The 16,480-nt window shown below is 35.8% G+C and overlaps 1 pseudogene; it reads right to left on the bottom strand.

Annotated features, from left to right (window-relative positions):
- Positions 1-3,510: 3,510 nt before the first annotated feature.
- Positions 3,511-3,855, bottom strand: LOC149222409 (protein PMR5 pseudogene; annotated as a pseudogene).
- Between the last annotated feature and the right edge of the window lie 12,625 nt (positions 3,856-16,480).

Here is a 16,480-nt window from a genome sequence, read left to right as displayed (position 1 = left end):
ACGTACATTTTTTTTTTTTTAACAGTAAAGCCTTGTTTTCTCATAAATAGTTTCAAAATACCACCTGTTTCTAACTATTCAATATTTTTCATCATAATTTTTTTTACAATAAATTCTTGTTTTGCTACTATATTCCTCGGTGCCACTAGTGAGTATGATTCTCAATATGGTGTGAAATTTATTATGCTTTGTCTATATATTAATGAAGGTTTTATTAGAGAAGTAATACTATATCATGTGGGTTTATATTGGGGATATATATTGAAAAAAAATACATAATATATTGAGCATATATTAAGAGGTAATTTATTTATTTATTTTTTTTTTTATATATATATTGGAAAGTATAAAAAATGGAGCTCAAAATTAATATAAAAAATGTTAATGAAAAAACAGATACCTACAATAACTAGTGAAAGTAGGGGTTTTTAAATTGGAAAGGTGTATTGGGTTCGTATTGGTAGGGGATTAAATAATATGTGGGTTTTTTAAATTAGGAAGGTGTATTGGGTTCGTATTGGTAGGAGGTTAAATAATGTGTTTTTTAGAGATATTTTGCAATATGTAGTCAATTAGGGATATTGTTTACCATACTCTGTGATTCTACAAAAAACTACAATTATAAGATAAAAATCTCTACTAAAATCATAAACCATGATTGGTCTGCACCCAGTTGAACCGTTATGGGTGTGAAATCCATGAATCTCCCATTTTAATTTTTCTTTTGTTTACATTCAATTTGTAGCATCCTCATTTAGAGAACGTGAATACACAACGAACTAGAAAACTCAGCATTTTCAAATGCAATGGCCGGATAAGAAAATGAGAGTTGAAGATGAAAACTTGTTATATGATTTGGGGTGGCGGCTTCGGAAATATAAAAAGATAATTTCAAGTTTGTACAATGGAAAATGAAATATTACAATGTTGAAAAGAAAATGAAATGACGTTTTTAAATATTATATATATATATATATATATATATATATATATATATGAGTTTTTGAACAACGAAACGCTGGTAATATATATGTATGAGTTTTGGAAACGTTTCTAACATGGATATTGGTGTTTGAATGGTTAAAAGTTTGTTTAAATAAAATAATTAAATAAAAACAAATTAGGAGATATATTTATAAAAACTATTTTATATTAAAATATATTTTAATAATTATATATTTAGGCCGATAGGCCTTCCTTTGAAAGGGAATTTCGTCGTCTTTTTGTTTCTCAGGCTGACACCTAGCGTCGGGCTGACACTTGGCGTCAGGCATAGAGTGGGCAATTTGTTTTCGTATTTGTTCAGGCAACACGTCAGCCCCTGCGTATTGGCTTCGCTGCAAGGAAGGGGCGGAGGTATTCAGGCGCGGAGGTATTCATGGATGCCGAGGTTGGAGGGCAGGACGCCGACGTTCCCTGTGAGGGAAGCCACAAGAGACGCTGGAAGCCTTCGCATAGCTGGACGATGCGCCCGCGCCCAACGTAACAAAGAACGCCCCTTCTTCCATATCCATCCGTTTTCTGCTCTCCATGTTGTCTTCCACGCCCTCTGCAATAATGTTTTTGTGCTTTTCTACTTACTCCTGCAATAATGTGTCCCGTTTTTGCTGTGAAATCTGTTGTGCACGACCTAGCCCTCTGTTGTTCCAAACTTTGAAGCATTGATCATTGATGAAACCCTAGACCTTTTGTTGCAGATTTTTTTATGCTCGATATGTTGGAGAGCTTACAAAAATCTCTTAATGTTATAAGGGGGGTTTACAAAGTCCCTCTTACTTTGTCGTTTAAGACTTCCTTTTGATCTTGCTTCCATGAACAACTATATATATCTGTGAAAAGCAAAAGAAAACCTCTAAGGTCCCGGAAGAGGGTAGACTTCGATTTTTCTGCTTTGAAGAGGGTTACTGATGACAGTGGTTTTATTAGCGATGGTAACGACTTCCAGTTATTTTTGTAGACTCTCACACGGCTTCTGTTTCTCTTTTATGGTTTTGGAGCATTTTTTACAATGATAGAATTTGTGTTTTCAATGTAATCTCTGTGTTGCCTACAATAAGGACATCCCTATAGCTGTTACTGATATGCACAATTGTGGCGTTGATGCGAAGATCAACATGAATTTTGGTATGTTTTCTGGTTGTTTTTAATGCTTGTTTGATTGTCAAATTTGGTATCAGTTAAGGTTTTACGAGCTGTTCTATTTTGCATAAATTCAAGTTTAATCATAGGTTCCTGAAGTGAAAATGTCCTCTGAAAGGTAAAAACCTTAGATCCTTCACATTTCAACTTTTTGTGTGGGTTGTTTGTGAGTTTATGTAGAAGATTGAATGCCTCAACCATTGATTTGAGCTTATAATTTCAGTGGAAGACTACCATCGATCTGGAAGACTCGTGGATTTTGAATCAACAGGTTAGGGCTATATCGTGTTCATCTGTTATATGTCTTGATTTTGTGTATTAAAATGGAAGAAGTTGAGTATTTTTCTGAATTATGAGCTGGAAAAAGAAGGGTTCGGTTTTTTGCGCATTGAAATGTCCGAAGGCCTTACCATTTGCAAATGGGGTTGCAGTGTTTTTCTTTGAGGGAATAAGAACTTTGATTTGCTCCACTCCCCTCTTCTATGGCATTTGATAACTACTCTCAATTTATTTTTGCAATTTCATTTTCTCATCATCGTTGTGTTCTTTGCAGGTTGAGGAATTCTTACCAGTGGATTTAACAATATTTTCACCTTCATCTTTGAGAGTTCCAAAAACCCTACATCTGTAATTTAGCTCTTTTATAATTCTTCTACATAGAGTCGTTTATAACTTTGAAGCATTGATCATTGATGAAGCCCTAGACATTTTGTTGTAGATTTTTTATGCTCGATATGTTGGAGAGCTTACAGAAATCTCTTAATGTTATAAGGAGGGTTTACAAAGTCCCTCTTACTTTGTCGTTTAAGACTTCCTTTTGATCTTGCTTCCATGAACAACTATATATATCTGTGAAAAGCAAAAGCAAACCTCTAAGGTACCAGAAGAGGGTAGACTTCGATTTTTCTGCTTTGAAGAGGGTTACTGATGACAGAGGTTTTATTAGCGATGGTAACGAGTTTCGGTTATTTTTGTAGACTCTCATGCGTCTTCTGTTTCTCTTTTATTGTTTTGGAGCATTTTTTACAACGATAGAATTTATGTTTTCAATGTAATCTTTGTGCTGCCTACAATAAGGACATCCCTATAGCTGCTACTGATAAGCCAGGGAAGAGGCAAGGGAAGAGGAATGATGTGGCCTGGGACAATGTCAAGGGGTATCCGGGGAATGGCAGGATCAAAGGCTTTGGGCTTTCATCCAAGTATGGTTTCTGGTGATACTTATGGCTTTGACAGGATTGGAATGGGCCATGTGTATGGGTTTGCAATGCCAGATATGTTTACTGCTCTAGCGAGTCAAGGCAGAGGATTTCCTCCTTATGGCCAACCAAGTCCCAGATTTTGCCCAGCTTCAAGGATCAATAAGAATTATCAATTCCCTAAACCCTTGGAAAGCAAAGTGACATACATAAGCTCGTTCCATGTATCAAGGACACCTGGTAAACACCAATGGCTACAATCTGCAAACTGATCAGGATGCTGCTTCTCATCACTAGTAACGGTACTACTGTAAATTGAAGGGTGACCATCTTTGCGAAATTGGGATAGTCCTGTGATATCGAGCAGAGTAACAGGAAAAATCATAGTCCCTATAACTTCCTTCACTATGGGCACCTGAGGAATCAATGGAGGTGAGTATCCTTCAAATTGCACTGGTTCAGTCTGACCATAGCATTTCTGCCCATTCTTCTGATTCCAATAAATTGGGCTGCACATTTACATCAATTTTATGAGGAAAACCAGTTCGTATACCTAAAATAAGAGCCATAGCTACTTGAATAGATTTCATGAATATCTTGGAATTTGATCTATCATAAGAACAGTTATATTTTTTTAAAGCTTAAACTTCCAATTCCAAAATATTCATGAAAACTGCAATCCACATAAAAAATGCCCTATAATATATACAATGTGTGTTTGTATAAAGATTTACCTGTAATGTGTAGGGGACGAGGTGGTAAAGAAGACAAGTGATTTTTAGGGATCGATATTTGCAGGTATCCAGTTTTCCCATGTCGTCAATGCCCTCTTGTAAGCCACAAGTGGATCCATGTTTGTGTAAAGCTGATTGTTAGCCATGATTAGGTCCCATCTGTCCAACCACATTCCAAACTATTACATTTTTAATATCAATTACAACACTAAATTTGGCTGCCCCTTGTTGAAAATTTTAATCAGAAAGTTCAGAGTTTTGATACTTCCCACCTTTGATCTTGCCACCAATGGGATGATTCAAAAACCAATACATCAACTCCTTTCCAGTAAACACCATTATCCACAAGAGTGTCCAGATTGAGAATTCTCTGGTTCTTACTGTTATTTTGCAGATCAACCAGAAGTGGAGCCCAGAAAAACTCCACAGAAGCATCGTAATCCTTTTTAGAGAAAGAATATTGTAAGACTTCATTACTCACCATATAATCAAATGCACAACTATCCATGGAAACTACATTTATCAGCTTACCAGGGCCTTGAATATTGAAGCTTGTTGACTAACAGTTTTCTTATTGCTAGGAATCACTGCTTGAAGCATGCAGACCATGGATTCCCATTGGTTTTGACTTATTGAGTCTCCAACAAAAATTAATCGCTTTCCTCTTAATCGCTCTAGCAGATTTTTGGCATTGAAACTGAAACACCACATACAGAAAAGTCCAAATCCTTTTATTCTCATATACAATATCACCCTATTTTTTATCCATTTATTTTCATATGCAATATCACCCTGTTTTTTTGCATTTCATTTCCTTTTAGCATAAATGCAATGCAAAAGAGAACATACTTCTAGGGAGGCTAATTTGTTTGCATTTTTATTTGTGGGGTTTATTTTGATTTCTGAAATATTTTGGAATAGAAATGATTGAGGTAAAAAACTGATATTTTTTATTTTGGAATGGGATAAATAAGAGGAGATGAGAAATTGATGTCATAATATGTCACAAGGTTCGTCCAACTTTAACTTTTAGGTTCGAATTTTGGGGAACCTTAAAAAACTTTTGAGGTTCGGCGAACCTCATTGAACCTCATAGCCATTGACCAAGTCCGTAGATCAAAATTCATAACTTCATGTCACACCTCAAGATTGTAATTGATTCTTGCATTTTTTATGTTTATTGATGTTGATTTCTTACTATTTTATCCTATAATTCAATATATATATATATATATATATATATATATATATATATATATATATATGGCCAACCTCATACGAACCTCATCAAAAATTCAAACTCAAACCAAATCTAGACATCCTTATTCAATCATCACCAACAACTCATAAACCAATTTTCACAAAAAATACCTTTGTTATTGAGTGATCGGGTTCAATTCTCTAGACACCCTCATTCAACCATCATCAACAAATTTTCATAAAAAACCTTTGTTATTGAGTGACCAGGTTCAATTCTCTAGGCACCCTCACCCAACCATCACCAACAACTCATAAACCAATTTCCAGATATAGAATGTAAACATTAACTATAAATTCCCCATTGATGCTTACATTGCAAAAAACTTATTGAAATCACCCATATACAACAAAATACATAATCATTCTTTAAATGGTTTACACCTTCCAGATCAGCATAGTCAACAAGTTGGATTCCCAAGTTCCACTCCTGAATCACAAATCTCCCAAAGTCAATTACTGAACAACATCCCAAGCTGTCACATAACCTCACTAGAATACCACTCTCACCTCATCATCAATGAGAGATCCTTCCCTAGATTCACAACTCTCAAGTTATTTGGATAGCCATCAATGTTTAGCCTTTTTACTTAACTGTAGTTGTTATAAAAGAGTTTGAGAGGTTCAAATTTTTCTTCATTGAAATCATCATCATCAAAATTCAATGAATATTCATTTGTGGCTATGTTTGTTGATTGTCTTACCTTCCCTTTTAATAGATAGCCGACACAATTTTTGCAATTTCACGTTGTCTGTCGTTGTATGCCTAATTTTCCCACAATAGTAGCATTCGAGTTCACTTTTATTTTCATTTTTCTTTGGCATCCGTGTCTTTGAATATAATGCATTTCTACATCCTCTGTATTTAACCTCTTTTCCTCTGCCAAAACTATTGCAATTGTCTCATCTAATGTATGTGAAGATATTTGACTTAAGGTGAAGACGACATTGCTAAAACTTGAAGGTAAGCTATTTACTAAGATGGCTTTTGCATCTTCATTTTCTACCTTAGCATCAACTTCAATTAATTTTCTTATAAGAGACATTAAATTACTTACAAGATTGGAGGTAGAAGTCTCTTTATTCATTTTAAGTCTAAATAACCGCAATTTTATGGAAAATTTTGCATTTGTAGCTTTAGCACCAAACATTTGAATCAAGTGTTCCCATATTTATTTAGATGATTTAGAGAGATTAACATGATGTAACTGTGAACATGAAAGGGAAAGTTTGATAATGGACTTGACTTTGTCATCTCTATTTTCCCATTCAAGTAATTGTTTGGCATCTATAGGTGCCACTTCTATGCCCCACAAATTTTTATTCATTAATTGCCTATGTACTTTTACTTTCCATGAGTGAAAGTTTAGGCCACTAAATTTTTCTAGAACCATGAATTCCATGATCATAAAATATTAAAAAACTAACAGAAAATGTTTTTTAAAATTTGATACTGAGGTACCTTTTTGTAGTTATCGATGCACCCTCTATAATTGAAAAAAACGTTGCAAGTGCTCAGTGAAGACAACACAACTTGTTGCAACATCACACAACAAGCCTAAACAAACTCAAGAATACTTGGTCTTATATGCGACCTCATCCTGCCATCAAAATGGATGACTGGTAATCTGATGACCATCGAATTCTCTCACACGTCTAGGGTACAAAAAAGACCTTAGAGAAGTGCAACCCGTATCTTTTGGTTCCCAATGAAGCTAATGTCCCTAAATCTAAGAGGGCTAGGATATCCCATTCAAAAAGATTCCTAAACTACCACATCATGGACAATCTCCCGTCAATTGTTCTCCTTCAAGAAACTATGATGTCTGAGGAAAATTATTTGGAGATCTTACTTCAAATATGCCCGACATGGCATGGTTGTGCTACTAACTCCTCTGGAAAATCTGGTGGACTTGGAGCAATATGGGATCCTGCCTTTTTCTCCTTTCTAGCCTACAAATTGATTTCAGGCATAATTTTGACAAGACATGCTCAGGGTTGTAGTTGTAGACTCTGAATTCTTAATACGTATGGCCATTACAAAAATTGCAAGCCTTTCTGGGATTTGATTGACAATTCATGCTTATTGGATATTCACTTGTTAATCGTTGTAGGGGACTTAAATTTAACATTGAATGTGGGTGAATGTTGGGGGAACAAGGCTAATCCAGATCCTATGGCGGCATTTTTCACAGATATCTTCAACCGCAAGGCTCTCCATGACATTTCTTCTAATCCAATATGTCCAACATGTTGAAACGGTAGGATGGGCACGAACAACATTGCTAAAAGAATTGACAGATTTCTAGTGGACTCCAATTTATCACTTAGATTGAAAAGCCTCAAGTCATGGACTTTCTTCTTCGACATATCTGATCATGACGCCATCATCCTGGAATGGCTAGATGACCTGGAGGACATAAAAATTACATTCAATTTAATTAGATGTGGGTTAATGAGACCAATTTCCAAGACCTAGTTCTGCAATCTTAGTCTAACCCTCTCTCTCCAGATAACATTGATCCGTCAAAGGCGGTTATTAAAAAGTTAAAGAGGATGAAAACTATGGTAAGGATATGAATTAAAAATAAAAAACAAAATCTCAGAAAGTAGCACCAATCAATAGACATAAATTGCCATGTTGATGTTCCTATTGTGTCGGGATACTTTTCTGAACATCAACACACAACAATTTTAGAGTTGATTTCCAGAAAAGATAAAATCCTAAAATTACAGGAAGAAGATTAGTGCTAGAAAAGAAGACTTAAATGGATTAAAGGAGGTGATCAAAATACAATTTTTTTTCATATGGCCACGTTCAAAAGGAAACAAACAAACTCAATTTGGTCAATCAAAGATGAAGTAGGTCATACTTATACATCCTTCAATGATATCAAAGAGAGAGAATTTCAACATTTCAAAAATCACTTTCAAGAAGGGAGGAAATTCATGTGACTGGTATGATGGAACTAGTCGATCTCTTTCCTACATGGATCAACAATGGAAATACATCAACGATGGACAGTCATATTACCAATGAGGAGTTGCTACAAACCTTGAAGGAGATGGCCAAGAATAAAAGTCATGGCCCGATGGTTGGCCTTGTCAATGTTTTTTTTTCTTTGATTTGAGGGGCCCGGATTTGGTAAAGATGATGGAAGCGGTTAGAATCTCCGACAAAATTCCAGGCTCAATCAATTCAACCTTTCTCACTCTCATTCTTAAGAAACACAATCCTTTGTCTCTTAATGACTATTGGCCTATTTATTTATGTAATTTCATATATAAAATGATGTCCAAACTTATTGCTAACCATGTCAAAAAGATCATATCCCCATATATTTTGCAATAACAATTTGACTTCTTTCCCAACAGGAGAATCCAAGATGCAGTGGCCATTGCTTAAGAAGGCATTCATTTAGTCAAATCAAGGAATCAAAAATCATGTTTCATGAAAATTGACCTCATTTGGGCCTTTGATTGTGTTGAGTGGGAGTTCCTCACTATGATCCTATACAAATTAGTTTCAAACATAGACATATCCAATGGATAATGGCATGCATCAAATCTGCATATATGGCGGTTCTCATCAATGGGGAACCCACTAATTTCTTCAAATTGAATAGAGCACTGAGACAATGTTGTGCTCTATCTCCTCTGTTGTTTATTCTTGTAATGGATACATTAAGCAGGGGGATCAAATCCATGAAAGAGGTTCACGACATAAATAGTTGTGGGATATCCAAAAACAGTTGACTATCACATCTGATGTTCGTGGACGATATTATGTGCATAGGGGGGGCAAAAATCTTAGAATGGGAAGCATTCCATAAGACTTTTCTAAAATTCAGCAATGTATTTGGGCTTAACATTAATAAAAACAAAACATAACTTATTTCTGATGATGGTACCTTATGGAGGTAATCGAGATTGCTGCTATGTTTGAGATTAAGATTTTCCCATTGTCAAATGGCTTCAAATACCTGGGATTCCATTTGAAACCTAGATATTACAAGCTATCTGATTTGGATTGGCTTGTCAACAAATTGGAGCGAACGTTATTTTGTTAGGATCGTAGGTGGTTAACTCTTGCATGCGGGGTTGTCATGATTTGAGTGGTTTTCCAAAGCATCCTTGTATATTGGATGTATATATTTCACATCCCTTAATCCACTATGAAGAAGATTGAATCCATTGTGCGCCATTTTCTATGGTTGGGATGTGGCACCAAAAGAAAAATCCCCCTTGCTGGCCTCAATCTAATCTCTATACCAATTAAGAATGGAGTTTGGGGCTTCCTTAATTTCAGACATTTCAATCTGGCTCTTTTGTCTGCCAACCTATTGTGCATCTTTGGAGAAAAAGGTCTATGGAAAAAAATCATGGTTGCAAAATATCTTCATAATAGTGGATTAGAGGAATGGATTCACAATGGTGTTCCATCCACTACATGCATGTGTGAAACTCGGAGAAGCCTACGGTGCACAGTCCCTTGGCTCTGCAGTAACCTGGTTTGGGTTGTTGGCAATGGTTTACAGGTCAATGTGGGGATGGATGTTATTAAAGGAATGCCCAAAAGACCCCATTTATCCACTCCTATCATCACCTCCCTTAATCAACAGGGGTACTCCACTTTAGCTAGCATTGCGAGGGCCTTCAGACGCTCTTGTCTCCCCCAGTTTGGCCACATTCCTACGAAATTGGCATCCCGAAATATTTGGCAGCTGAATGGAAGTTTATCATAGCAACCTTAGCGAGGCTGGTATCATGTTATCCTCTCGTACGGATTATATGGTTTGGGGCGTCATTTAATGGATGGAAGAATTTCAGCCACAAAAGCATATGAACACATCATTTCTTTTTCTCCAATCTTGCCATTTTCCAAGCTCACTACACAATTGTCATACTGGGATGTTCCACTCAAGATTATATGCTTCACTTGGCTTATTCTGCATAATCTGATTTTAACCTGGGACATACTCATGAAGAGAGGATTTGTAGGACCTGGTAGATGCCCTCACTGCAAATGTGCATTGGAAGACTATATTCATCTCTTCATTCACTGCCCTTTCGTACAGGACATCTAGAAGAAAGTATCCTCTCTCTTGGGGACCCAGCTCAGTGGTGATAGTTCCTCCATCGCGGAATGGATTTTCTCATGGGGTTTCCAAGCAAAAGAGCTTTGGGGCATTTAGCGCTCTCGGAACGAGTACATCTTTGAAGAGACTTCTCCCAATCTTAATTTGACTACACTCCACATCGTTGCTCACTTTCAAGAGATAGGCCCATGGTGTCCCAAAGAATCTAACAGGTCTATCGCTCTTGCTGACTTGTCAAATATTTTTCCAATTTGTTTTTTTGATGGTGCTTCTACCAGTAGGCAATGCCGATGTGTTGTCTCCCTTTATATCAATTCATTTATGTCTTATCAATTCAAGTGCTTTGACGACTTGTGAGACAATAGTAGAGCATAAATGTTTGCCTTATGGGGTGCTTTGTGGGTGGCTCTATGGCTCAATGTTGATTTCAGTTTGGTTGTTGGCAACTCCCTTTCTATGATCAGATGGATTCAGGATCGCAACGCCTTACAAATCCCCTCACTTTTCAACTCGATGCAGTGGATTTCGGGCCTAAAAACCCTCTTCTCGAAGATCTCTTTCCAACATGTCTTTTGGGATCAAAATTCAAAAGAAGATGCACTTTCCAAGCATGCTCTGTTCCTACTGCCTAGGCAGATTCATTATGAATTGTTTTCTGAGGGGATCTTCTTTTGTGTGGGTTCTTTTGATTTTTGTTAATCTCTTCCCACTCCCCTTGGTTTGCTTTTGGTTTGCATGTCTCTCACTCGCTTCTAGGTTCCTCGTCTTAGTTATATTTCCTTTTTTGATCCTCTGCATTATGTCTCCTTTAACTAGACTTAGCTCTTTCATCTCCATGTTCATGCTATGTTTCCATATGTGACCACAAATTGGCATTCACGACATTACTATGGCAGATTTAGCTTTGCATTATGGATATTTTCAACATGGATATTTGGTCTAACAAAATCTTCGACATTGTATAACATGTCCCATTAATGAAAATGTTACAGTTTTTTTCTCCCAAAAAAAAAGCATTAACTCTAAAGAAGTTCAGCTTCGTGGTTGAACCCTTCAAGTGAATATGCCTATATAAATATTCTATAAACATAATTTTCACCCATTTTTGAAGTCCGTAAACCACAATTATTAAAAAATAAAAATACTTACATACTCTACCATTATATTAATCATATTGGTTGAGAGATATGATTGACTAGCATGTATATATACATTCCACTATGAGCACACGGGTGGGAATAAATACATGTGCTGCACTAATTGTCACAACCCGTCAACCACGGATATAGAAAGTCATACGATTTTAATTTTGGGAGCTTAGATTCTACGTAAGACACGGCAGCCACGGAGAAAAATAATGATGCAATGGTTTGCTAGCAGAGCTACCTGAATAAGAGGAGTGGATTTGGTAAGTTCGAAATAAAAGTTATATTTAATTTTAGTAATCATTTTAGATGCATTTTAATTTTAATTTTAAATTTATTAAGGAGATATTAATTTTTTTGAGTTGTAATTTTTTATTTTTGAAAAATGAACATTTATTAAAAAGAGACTTACACCACAAAACATTTAATCTTTTTAAGTATGCAATAAATCAGAAAGTAAAAATAAATTTAAATGAATTATATATATATATATATATATATATATATATATATATATATATATATATATATATATATATATATATATATATATATATCTATCTATATATATATATTTGGTAGGTCTACATTTTCAAGATGTCTAATATATCATTTTGATCAAGGCGGGGAGTTGAACACATGACTTCATAGCACAAAGTGCCTTAACATAACCCCTGATCACCGTCTATCCAAAACCCTATGAACTAATTACTTATGTTATTATAAAATGACTTTCTCATTAATTATAAGAGAAATAACTTCGTTATTGAGTGATGGAGTTCAATTCTCTAGACATCCTTACTCAATCATCACCAACAACTCATAAACCAATTTTTATAAAAAATCTTTGCTATTGAGTGATTGAGTTCAATTCTGTGGAGACCCTCAATCAACCATCACCAACAAATTTTCGTAAAAAACCTTTGGTTCAATTCTCTAGACACCCTCACTCAACCATCACTAACAACTCATAAACCAATTCTCAGATATAGAATGTAAGAATTAACTCTATATTCCCCATTAATGGTTACATTACAAAAAACTTATTAAAATCACACATAGACAACAAAATACATAAACATTTTTAAAATGATTTATACCTTCCAGATCAGCATAGTCAACAAGTTGGATTCCCGAGTTCCACTCCTGAATCACAAATCTTCCAAAGTCAATTACTGAACATCATCCCAAGTTGTCGCATAACCTCACTAGAAAACCACTCTCACCTCTTCATCAATGAGGGATCCTTCCCTAGATTCACCTGTCAAATTATTTGGACAACCATCAATGTTTAGCCTTTTTACTTAACTGTAGTTGTTCTAAACGAGTTTGAGAGGTTCAACTTTTTCTTCATTGAAATCATCATAATCAGAATTCAATGAATATTCATTTGTGGCTATGTTTTTTGATTGTTTACCTTCCCTTTTAATAGATAGCTGACACAATTTTTTCAATTCCACGTTTTATGCCATTGTATGCCCAATTTTCCTGTAGCAGTAGCATTCGAGTTCACTTTTAATTTCATTTTTCTTTGTCATCCTTGTCTTTGAATATAATGCATTTCTACATCCTCTAGATTTAGCATCTTTTCCTCTGCCAAAATCGTTGCAATTGTCTCATCTAATATATGTGAAGAAATTTGACTTAAGGTGAAGACGACATTGCTAAAACTTGAAGGTAAACTATTTACTAAGATGGATTTTGCATCTTCGTTTTCTACCTTAGCATCAACTTCAATTAATTTTCTTATAAGAGACATTAAATTACATACAAGATTGGACATAGATGTATCTTTATTCACTTTAAGTCTAAATAACTGCAATTTTATGGAAAATTTTGCATTTGTAGCTTTAGCACCAAACATTTGAATCAAGTGTTTCCATATTTCTTTAGATGATTTAGTTTGATTGACATGATGTAACTGTGAACATGAAAGAGAAAGTTTGATAATGGACTTGGCTTTGTCATCTCTATTTTCCCATTCAGGTAACTGTTTGGCATCTATATGTACCACTTATATGCCCCACAAATTTTTATTTATTAATTGCCTATGTACATTTACTTTCCATGAGTGAAAGTTTAGGCCACTAAATTTTTCTAGGACCATGAATTCCATGATCATAAAATATTTAAAAACTAACAAAAAATTATTTCCAAACATTAAATACGAGGTACCTTTTTGTAATTATCGATGCACCCTCTATAATTGAAAAAAATGTTGCAAGTGCTTAGTGAAGACAACACACCTTGTCGCAACGTCACACAACAAGCCTAAACAAACTCAAGCATACTTGGTCTTTTGCGCGGCCTCATCCCGCCATCAAAATGGACAACAGGTAATCTGATGACCATCGAATTCTCTCACACGTTCCAGGGTACAACGAGCATACACTCGTAGTCAACAAGACTTCGATGCATAGGCCAACACTCCTCTTCATATCCAGAAGGGTCTCAAGCGGAACAATTTACAAAAATTCTTAGTTAAACAAAATAACTCAGCTGGCATAGTCTCCACAGGGGCTCAATGTAGCACTCAATGCTATGAATTAAGTTCGCTCACAACCACACTCCACCCACAAAACTTAGCTCCTTTGCTTTAGACTTTCAACAATGCCCGAAATGACCTTGTCCTCCAAATGAGAGTACTCATCCTCTGTGTTCTTAATCAATATTGTCATGCCTGGTGGGAAGGCTGATGAGATTCAAAAAATGAGCAAGGGAAGTGAATAGATCTATCTCTTTAGTGTTATCTACCTATGGGCCATTCTTTGTCCACTTACAATTGCATACTCGACTGTTTTCTCAAGTTGCAACAACCACACACACAAACTCACAACAACCATGCCCTCTACTTTAACACCCTGCGCTTTGATACCAAATAACAATGATAAAAAACACACAAAGGCATGTATGCATCAACACCCACAAAACTTTACGTAATGTATTACTTTATAATATAGAGTTTCTCATATCTAACTTGTTCTTAATTTAGGAGGGGAGGTTGATAGAATTTTCAATGAACTGGTATTTTACATCTCAGTAAATAGTAAATTGTTTACCTTCAAGTTTTAGCAATGTAAATATTTAGTGTGTCAGATATGAGATCTGACAGAAATAAATGTAATAAGTCTTTTACGTCTCAAAATCGTAGGAGGAATAAAGTCCCTAAATCTAGAAAATTAACTCTTACTAGGGACTTAGAAACATAAATGAATTCCCGGTTCTCAAAAACTCTAAAGGAGACTCTATATATGTCCTTTGATCCGGGACCCTCAATCGAGTCTACTGAACCAAGGGAAGACTCACACGTTCAGGGCCTTAGAGCAGTGCATCCCGTATCTTTTGGTTCCCAATGAAGCTAATGTCCCTAAATCTGAGAGGGTTGGGATCTACCCATTCAAAAAGATTCCTAAACTACCACATCATGGACAATCTCACGTCAATTATTCTCCTTCAAGAAACTATGATGTCTAAGGAAAAAACCTCAGAGATCTTACTCTGAATATGCCCGACACGGCATGGTTGTGCTACCAACTCCTTTGGAAAATCGGGTGGACTTGCAGCAATATTGGATCCTACTTTTTTCTCCTTTCTGGGCTACAAACTGATTTCATGCATAATTTTGATAGGACATGGTCAGGGCTGGAGTTGTAGACTTTCAATTCTTAATATGTATGGCCCTTACATAAATCGCAAGCCTTTCTGGGAATTGATTGACAATTCATGCTTATTGGATATTCACCCGTTAATCATTGCAGGGGACTTAAATTTAACATTGAATGCAGGCGAATGGTAGGGGCACAGGGCTAAGCCAGATCCTCTAGCAGCAATTTTCACAGATCTCTTCAACCGCAAGGCTCTCTGTGACATTTCTCCTGATCCAATATGTCCAACATGGTGAAATCGTAGCATGAGCATGGACGACATTGCTAAAAGAATTGACATATTTCTGGTGGACTCCAATTTATCACTTAGATTGAAAAGCCTCAAGTCATGGACTTTCTTCTCAGACATATCTTATCATGACACCATCATCCTGGAATGGCTAGATGACCTGGAGGACATAAAATTATGTTCAATTTAACCAGATGTGGGTTAATGAGACCGATTTCTAGGACCTAGTTCTGTAATCTTGATCTAACCCTCTCTCTCTTGATAACACTGATCTGTCAAAGGTGGTTATTAAAAATCTAAAGAGGATGAAAACTATGGTAAGGATATGGATTTAAAATAAAAAACGAAATCTCAGGTAGAAGCTCCAATAAATTTACCGAAATTTCCTTGTTGATGGATCCTATTGTGTCGGGCTACTTTTCTGAACATCCACACAAAACAATTTTAGAGTTGATTTCCAGAAAAGATAAAATCCTAAAATTACAGGAAGAAGATTGGCACCATAAAAGCAGACTTGCATGGATCAAAGGAGGTGATCAAAATATATAATTTTTTCATAGGGCCGCGTCCAAAAGGAAACAAACAAACACAATTCAGTCAATCGAAGATGAAGCAGGGCATACTTATACATCCTTCAATGATATCAAAGAGAGAACATTTTAACATTTCAAAAATCAATTTTAGGAAAGGGGGGAAATTCATGTGGCTGATAAGATGGAAATAGTCGATCCCTTTCCTACATGGATCAACAGTTAAAATACATCAATGATGGACAATCATATTACCAATAAGGAGCTGCTACAAACCTTGAAGGAGATGGACAAGGACAAAAGTCATGGGCCCGATGGCTGGCCCTGTCAATTCTTTCTTTTTTTCTTTGTTCTCATGGGCCCAAATTTTGCAAAGATGATGGAAGTGGTCAGAATCTCCGGCAAAATTCTAGGTGCAATGAATTCAACCTTTCTCACTCTCATCCCTAAGAAACAAAATTCTTTGTCTCTCAATAACTATAG

The sequence above is a fragment of the Pinus tabuliformis genome, chromosome Q (genome assembly GCF_031772625.1).
Source record: "Pinus tabuliformis cultivar Carrire ecotype Pingquan chromosome Q, CPIR1, whole genome shotgun sequence".
NCBI lineage: Eukaryota > Viridiplantae > Streptophyta > Pinopsida > Pinales > Pinaceae > Pinus > Pinus tabuliformis.
The sequence above is the reverse complement of the archived record's forward strand: the minus strand, read 5'-3'. Positions and strand labels throughout refer to the sequence as shown.